We start from the raw sequence: 8,810 nt of genomic DNA, 5'->3' as shown, positions 1-8,810 counted from the left end.
CAAATCATTAGGGGTGAACCCAAAGAATAGTGTTGTTCAGTAACCCCACCTTATTGGACAGAATCCCAATCCCCAACAGTTTCCATAAGAATTTTGCACCTTACATAACTTCCTTCCTGACCTGTTTGACATGTACTGTCCCTTTTAGGCAGTTGGTTAACACAACTTGCCTCACTGTATGTTTGTTATAAAAGTCTCCTTCCTAACTTTCTAGTACTCATATTCCCCGGACTTCATTTAACAACCTCATCTTAGACGTTATATCCAAGGACCAAGGGATATCTGAAACATCATAAACACCAGCAATAAGCCTACCTCTTTTATCATGGTTATCATCACGAGTGGGTTGTGTGCTACTTCCCTGGTGTATTTGCTGTCACAGAACAACACCTTTCAATGTTTATAACATTTTAGAAATCTTGACTTTAATGCCTTTATTCCACTTTCTGTTTTGATAGAAGAGTGTTTAAATTTTCATTTAAAACAAAGATTAAATTCCATTTAGACAATTTTAAGATATTAAATTAAGACCATTATGATCATACATGGGATCTCATGTAGAATCTATCATATTGATCAAAGTCTCTTATATGATCTGATGTGTCTATGTATGGGGAGATATCATCATGGTGTACAGTTGTCTGTCCATCTAGAAAAGCTTGTATATGATGATTAATGTAATACATCTGTAATGTAATTTGCATTTCTAATCTTTCATAGACATTTGTCAGAAAAGCCATGAATCTAGGTAATTTGTTTCTTTTATAATTTTCTTCAATATTGTAATGTGTTCTGGGTGAAACTCAGCTTCTGCACAGCAAAGCAAACAATTACTAGACTCAAGAAACATATAATGGGATAAAATCTTTGGCAGTTATACATTGCATAAAGGATTAATATTCAGAATCTATAATGAGCTCCAAAATTAAACACCAATATAACCCAGTTAATAAATATTCCAATTAGAAAATATGCAAATGAATTAAAGACACATTTCTCCAAAGAAGTACTAAGGTCCAATAAGTACATGAAGAAATGTTCAATAACTGTACACCCATGTCTATAGCAGCACTATTTACTATGGAATATGAACAGGTGCCCATCAAACAATTAATGCATAGAGAAAATATACACAATGGAATAGTATTTGGTAATAAAGAAGAATGAAATTATGTCTGGTGTAGATAGATAAAATTGGAGATGATTATATTAATTGCAATATGAAAACAGACAGATACTGCATTTTCTCTCAGGTAAGAAATCTAGACATAAATAATGACAAGAATTTTAAATGGGAGCTGTTAGAGAAGGTTAACTGCCAGAAATGTGGAGGGGGGAAAGGAGAGGGTAATGGTGTGAATATGACCAAAGTGCTTCATATGCAAGTATAAAAATAAAACAATTAAACACTTTAAAGTAGACGTGAGAAAGTATGGGAAAGAGTAGTAGAAAGAGTGATCAAGGTAAATTATATGTATGAATAGAAATATCAGTAAAAAGCATTTTTTACCAATTAATGTATGCTTATAAAAACAGGAAAAAAGTAATGTAAGATAAAGTGAGTCTCATCCAGCAAATTGGCTTTTTTAAAACAATCTATAACATCTGAGGGCATGGCTCAGATTTTAGTATTTGCCTAGCAAGTGAGGCCCAGAGTTGAAACCCCAGTAACACCAATAAAAATCGATCTGGTCCTTGGTTTTTCTTTATTAAAGACTCTTTATTACTACTTCATTCTTTTCATAGATCATATGTGTCTAAAATTTAGCAATTTTTTCTTGATATTCTAGTCAATCAGATTGGCTTTTTAAGTATTCCCAAAAGATCCTCTGGATATCATTTATTCACTTTAATACCCTTTCTCATTTCTAATTTTGTGAAATACTGTCTTCTGATTCTGTTTTCTGGTTATTTTGGCTAAGAATTTGACAATGTTATATATGTTTTCAAATAATTCCTTTTCCCTTGAATTCTTGTATTGATCAGTTAGTCTTCATTTCATTAATTGCTGTGCTGATATTATTTCCATTTTCAAGCTTAGTTTGTTCTTGTTTTTCAAGAACTTGAGATGTTTCATTATGTAATGGATTTGAGATCTTTCTGATGTTTTATTGTACACAAATGTATCTGTAAGTATTCTTCCTTGCACTCTGGTGTTATAAAGATTGCTACTAAGTTGCATTTACATTTTCATTTGATTGTAGAAATGTTTTTATTTTCCCTCTTTTTCTTTTTAAAATTTTTAAATTTCATTCATTCATATGTGCATATATTGTTTGGGCCATTTCTCTCCCCTGCTCCCTATACCCTCCCTCTCCCCCCTCACTCTCCCTTTAATGACCAACTGACCTTTCAAAAGTGTATATTAAACAGTCTCTATGTGTTAAATATTTTCTTTAATTTTCTTATAGATTTTAGCCTTTCATTGTGGTCAGATAAAGGGCATTATGAAAATATTCTTGTATTTGCTAAGACTCACTTTATGTTCTAAAATACAATCTATTTTAGAGGAAATTCTGTAGGATACTGAGAAGAATGTGTATTCTGCTTCTGTTCAGTACAGTGTTTTGTGGATGTTTGAAGTAAATTTGATTGAGAGGGTAATTTAATTCTCAAGTTTCTTTGCTGATGTTTTGTCTTGATAATCAAGCTATTGGTGAGAATGGGATATTAAAGTAACCTGCTAGTATTATTTTTGAGTCTATATGTGCTTTTATGTCCAGTGGTGTTTATGAAATTTGGTGTGTTGAATTTCCGTGTTTACGGATTTACAATTGTTATATCATCTTAATGGATTATTCTCTTCATCAGTATGAAGTGACCTTCTTCATGTCTTCTAATTTTGGTGGGAAGTCTTTTATTTCAAATATGAGTATAACTACTCCTGTTTGCTTTCTGGCTCTAATTGCTTGCAATGTATTTTTCATCCTATACTTTAAGCCTGCAGATGTTTTTGGCAGTGACATGAATTTCTTTGTAGGCAATAAGTTGTCAGGTCTTGTTTTTTTAACCCAATCCACCTTTCATTTTTGGATTGGGTAATTGAGGCCATTAGTTTTGAGAGTTACTACAGAAAGATAAGAAGTATTTCTGTCCATTACTGGTCTTTGTAGTGTATGATTCTTTCCTAATCATCATTTGTATCTCTACTTGTTTACTGAGAGTTATTGTTTTCCATATATTCCTGGCTATATTTATCTTTCCTTTTGTGTAGGATTTCTTTAAGTATCTTCTTCAGTTTTTGCATAGTGATCATCAATTCCTTTAGTTTTTGTTTTAATGGAAGTTTCTTATTCACCCTACCACAATGAAGGGTATTTATTTTGAATATAGTAATCCAATTGGAGGTTATTTGCTTTCTGGGCTTTAAATACATTATTCCAAACCCTACTTGATTTTTAAATTTCTGTTGAGAAATTTGCTATCATTTTTGATGGGTTTACCTTTATACATGTTGGCATTACTCTCTTGCAACTTTCAATATTCTTTTTTTGCTCTGTATCTCAAATGTTTGAACTATACTATTCCTTGGAATGGTACTTTTCTTGTTCTGTCTTTTTGGTACCCTAAAAGTCTTCTGTACCTGGATGTCCATCTCTTTCACAAGATTTGGAAGTTTTCTGCTGTTACTTAATTCAATTTTTTTTCTATGCCTTTAGCTTACAACTTTGCTGCTTCTTCTATGCCCATTGTTCATAGATTTGGTCTTTTAAAGGTGTCCCAGATATCTTTCATTTTCCATTTACACCTCTTTATTTTTTCTTTTATCTTCATATGAATGTTCTAATACGGTTACATTGCCTTTAAGTCCTGATATTCTGTTTTTAACTTGATCCAACCTGCAAATTATTTCAATTGTTTTTTTAACTAGGCAAACTTTTAATGAAGCTTATATTGTAATATAGAAATAATTTTCAACTGATTAAATTGCAGCACCAGTAAATAAGAAAATTGTGACAAAAAAAATTTCCGACATGTATTATATTAGGATTGGTTACTGTTCAAACTAAAATGTGCTCATTTTTCTAGGCTTTGTTCCGTACAAACTTGTGCATATTTTCAATGTAAGAATGTTCTGTTAGGAAAAACTAATCAGACCTCAGGCCAATTGTCACCAAATCTACTTGGATATTGTTCAAGAAAAACATACACCTTGAATATCAATCTTCACAAAAGAGATGGTCAAAATATTATGTTCTCTACCTGTTACAGAAAAAAATTGATAAAGCTATTGAAAGCTTCCTTAGTTAAATCGTCAATCAATTTAATTTTTAATATACAATCTAAACAGTATTTCAGCTAATTTATTTCAAGCCTGATATATTTTGTTTAGAAACACAAAGAAAAGGTGGTTGATTTATAAATATGATAGAAACAAAACACTAATGAATGAATGCAGAAATTATCAAGAAAATATTTTGAGGACAGTACATACAATTTTTTTTCTGGAAGCTGTTCAGTAAGAGGAGTAAATAAAAAGAGGAAGGAGAAAGTAATACAGCAGTTAGTCTGATTAAAGTAAGTACATTTGCAGCTGAAATATATTCATAAAACTCCTTTTAACATGAATATGGAGTGAAAAATGAAGGATAGAATTGTAAAGCAGAGATGGTGGGGGTGACCCTAAATAAGGCATATTATAAGCATAATATGGAAATGTCAGAATGAACCTTCCCAGTACAACTAATATATGTTCATAAAAATATTTTAAAAACTTCACTAATCTATGAGTGTTTAAACACCACAAAATTTTCAAATATAGCTAAAAGATACCAATTCCTGTTTTTTCATTTTTTTATTTATTTTTATTTTTTTGGGTCATTTCTCCCCCCTGCTCCCACCCCCTCCCTTACCACCCACTCCACCCCTTCCTTCTCCCCCCCTACCCCCTCAATACCCAGAAAAACTATTTTGCCCTTATCTCTAATTTTGTTGAAGAGAGGGTATAAGCAATAATAGGAAATAACAATTGTGTTTGCTGGTTGAGATAAGGATAGCTATACAGGGAGTTGACTCACATTAACCAATTCCTGAAAGATTATATTTTACTCATTTCTCATTGAATTTTTTTGAATTATGTACACTTTATCCATTCAGAAATTGTGCTATATGTTTATCTTTATAACCTGGACATTTGTCATTCTGAACATTCATTTGATCCTCTGAATTTCATTGTGAAAGAAAGAACATCCACAGACAGGCAAAGGCAGAGAAACTCACATGCATCACAAAGTTATAGAACTTTGAGTCACAAGATGAAAAAGCCACTGACTGTGCTTTAAATAAAAGATTACTGGATACCATTAATGAGAATTAATGGCAATGGTTCATAAAAGTAAAAGTTAAGGTGAATGACCCGAGTTGACTAGACTCATTGAATCCGGGATGACATTAATTCTAAAACTCCCTGTTTATCTACTTACTGATAAAAAAATCTTACACCACTACTTAGCAAGTTAGTTAAGGTGTGGTACTCCATTAGAAGCTAATCTCATTTGTGGAAGTATGCAGCATAACAAGTGGTTTCCATAGAGTTAGGTCTACTATCAATCTAAAATTCTCTATGGACACTCCCTGTTAATCTGTATTGGAGGTGTTTAATTTTTGATACATTCAACATTTTTAATTATCTTCTCCAAAAATACATTACAATAAAGCAAGACTGGGGTCATTGCTCAAGTGACAGAGCTCCTGTCTTGCAAGAGCTAGGCCCCAAATTCAATCCCTAGTACCACAAAAAAAATTGATAAAAATTTGCCAGTATAAACTGCATTACTGTTGGAATGAAGTAAGTATCTTAACAATATCTAGAGACTTGAAATAAAATAAAAACAAAGGGCAAGGTTCACTGTGTCTTCTGTCTGTGCAGCTTAAGCCCAAATGATGATATTAGAAAATGGTGTGCCCTTAAGAAGGAAAGTTGCCAAAAAAGACATCAATCCATTATTCAGGAGACTGAGGCACAGCCAATAAGTTGCCTCATTCCAGTGACATGCAAATCAGGAGCAGCACAGTAGACACACTACAGAAAGGAGAAAATTAAACAAAAACACATGACTGGGTGCCAGTGGCTCACAACTGTAATCCTAACTAAGAGGAGGCAGAGATCAGGAGGACTGCAGTTTGAAGCCAACCCAGGAAATAGTGAGACCCTATTTGAAAATACCTAACACAAAAAGGGCTGGTGGAGTGGCTCAAAGTGTACAAAAACACATAAAAGAGGATGCTATATTTTTTAATGAACCTGTTGTATCCAGGTCTCTTTAGGAGGTAGAAAGAAAAGAAAAAATAGAGGGTGAAGTGAATGTGGAAGAGAAGGAAATAAGGAAAGGAGATAAGAATGGAGAAAGAAGAAAAGCATGAAATAAATTTATGAACCATAGAAATAAAAAATGAAATGTTGACAGTCAAAAATATGTAAGAGGTTAAAGAAAATATTATGATAAATTTAAAGACTCTTCAGGTTGAAAATGTTATTATATAAGTAATACATTGAAATCATTTAAATCAGGAATATGCACTAAGAGTGTTATCATTTCTTATCCCTATCTTTAATTCCCTTATGTTCGATTCTAAGTACAGCCATTTACCTGTTTTTCTAACCAAATTTTTTTGCACATTTTGAACAGAATCTTAAGAAAGATTATTTTTATTCTACTATTCTTAATTTTAAAAAAATCTTGATATTTTCCTTACTAGTGTTTTTTATTATAAACTAATGAAGTGAAGTGCTAGAAAATGAACTACAATGTGTGGATTTTAGAAAAACAATATACAACTATATATAGAAATAGAATTAGTGGTATAAAATGAGATGGAACAATTATAATAAATCAAATGGAATTTTCTGATAAGAAATTTACGATGGAATACATTGAAAACATTGATTCATACATGCTTCTTAATTTTACAAGAAAAAAATGATTGCATCTCCTTTTTGGTGAGTACTGTGATTCGAACACAGGGTCTTGTAGATGCAAGACAAGTACTCTACCACTTGAGTTATGTTTCCAGCCCAATGAGCTAATATTCAATTAATTTATTTTTCTGGATGCCTCTATGTTTTTTTCAGGCTGGCCTCAAGCCATAATCCTTCTATCTATGCCTCCCACCTATCCGGGATGATAGGTATTTAAGAACACTGCCCAGCTGTTTTACTGAGATGGGATTTCTCTAACATTTTCCCTGGGTTAGCCTTATACCATGATCATCCTGATCTCTGCTTCTCAAGTGACTGGAATGATAGACATATTTGACAACACTTGGCTATAGGTATTTTTGGTAGTTCTTGGGTTTAAAGTCAGAACCTCACCCTTGATAGGCAGGCTCTCCAACCATTGAGACATATTACTTTCTCTCCATTGTATATTAATTTAATTCCATAAAGAGAACTTGGAGTTTCTATGACAAGAGAAATAGAACATATGATCATGAGATTATATGTAAATCAAAAAATGATTTCATTCACTTAAAGTGTATTTGTGTATTTCATTCACTTAAAAGGTATTTGTGTGCTTGGTAACATTTTACCATGCAGTATTTTACATAAGGCTGCCCTCAGATCCTTGTTCCTCAGGCTGTAGATAAGTGGATTGATGCTTGGAGGTAATATAGAGTACAGTAGAGACATGAACAGGTTCTGTGATGACGCCAAAATATGGGTGGTACCAAAATATGTTACACTACCAGAAAAGAGAAACAAGGTTACCACAAGGAGATGAGGTATACATGTTGAGAATGTTTTTAACTTGCCTTGTGCAGAGGGAATCCTCAATACAGCTGAGAAAATATAAACATAAGAGACAATCATGAAAAGAAAGCATACAAAGGAAAAAGCAAAGCTCGCAATGATAAATGCATATTCTAGAGTTTGCTCTCCAGAACAAATGAGCAGTAGAAGTGATGGAACATCACAGAAGAACTGATGCACTATTCTAGACCCACAGAAGTAGAAAGAGAAAATACCTGCAGCATGAAGAGATCCATAGGCACACCCACTGAGCCATGCTGCGGTCATCATCTGCACACAGGAACCTCTATTCAAAATGGTCTCATAGTGCAGGGGATGGCAGATGGCAACATAGCGGTCATAGGACATCACTAGAAGAAGGGCAAACTCTGTACCAGCAAAAAAGATAAATAGAAAAATTTGTGAAACACATCCCAGTAAGGAGATGTAATGACTGCCAGTCAGAGAGTTCACGATGGATTTGGGAATAGTCACAGAGATATAGCAGATATCAATCAAGGACAAATTTTTCAGGAAGAAAAACATGGGGGACTGGAGATGCTGGTCTATGGTGGTGATGGTGATAACGAGAAGGTTCGCTATCAGTGCTGCCAGGTAAATCAGGAGGAAGAGCATGGCACATAGTCTCTGCTGCACCTGGTTGCCAGGGAATCCCATGAGCAAGAATTCTGTTATATTGATCATGTTGGATAGTTACTCACTCAAGTTATTCTCATGTAACTGAGGTTGATTGTTCTCTGCAGAAATAACAGTATCACTGATAAGCAAGCCATTAATATTTGAGCACTTGAGTCTATGTCTTCTGGTAATACTCATATTTTCTTATCCTTTCACACAACTGTATTCTGTATGAGTTGTAGCTCTTCAATACAATAGTGAATTTTCAAATCTAGTGATATTAACAGACAGTACGTTGAAATGTGATTGACAGGAGAGTTAGAAAAAAATTAACAAAATGTAGTCTGGTCATTTCCCATGGAACAAGAAAGGATTCAATCAGCATACTTGACTTAGAGGTCTAAAGGGCAGGTGAAAGTCCTTGAGGTTAAATTTTTGTATT

General features: G+C 33.3%; 1 pseudogene; it reads right to left on the bottom strand.

Moving 5' to 3' along the window:
- Positions 1-7,492: 7,492 nt before the first annotated feature.
- On the bottom strand, positions 7,493-8,566 carry LOC109677622 (olfactory receptor 14A16-like; annotated as a pseudogene).
- Positions 8,567-8,810: the final 244 nt, after the last annotated feature.

Source organism: Castor canadensis, chromosome 15 (assembly GCF_047511655.1).
Source record: "Castor canadensis chromosome 15, mCasCan1.hap1v2, whole genome shotgun sequence".
NCBI classification, from domain to species: domain Eukaryota; kingdom Metazoa; phylum Chordata; class Mammalia; order Rodentia; family Castoridae; genus Castor; species Castor canadensis.
The sequence above is the reverse complement of the archived record's forward strand: the minus strand, read 5'-3'. Positions and strand labels throughout refer to the sequence as shown.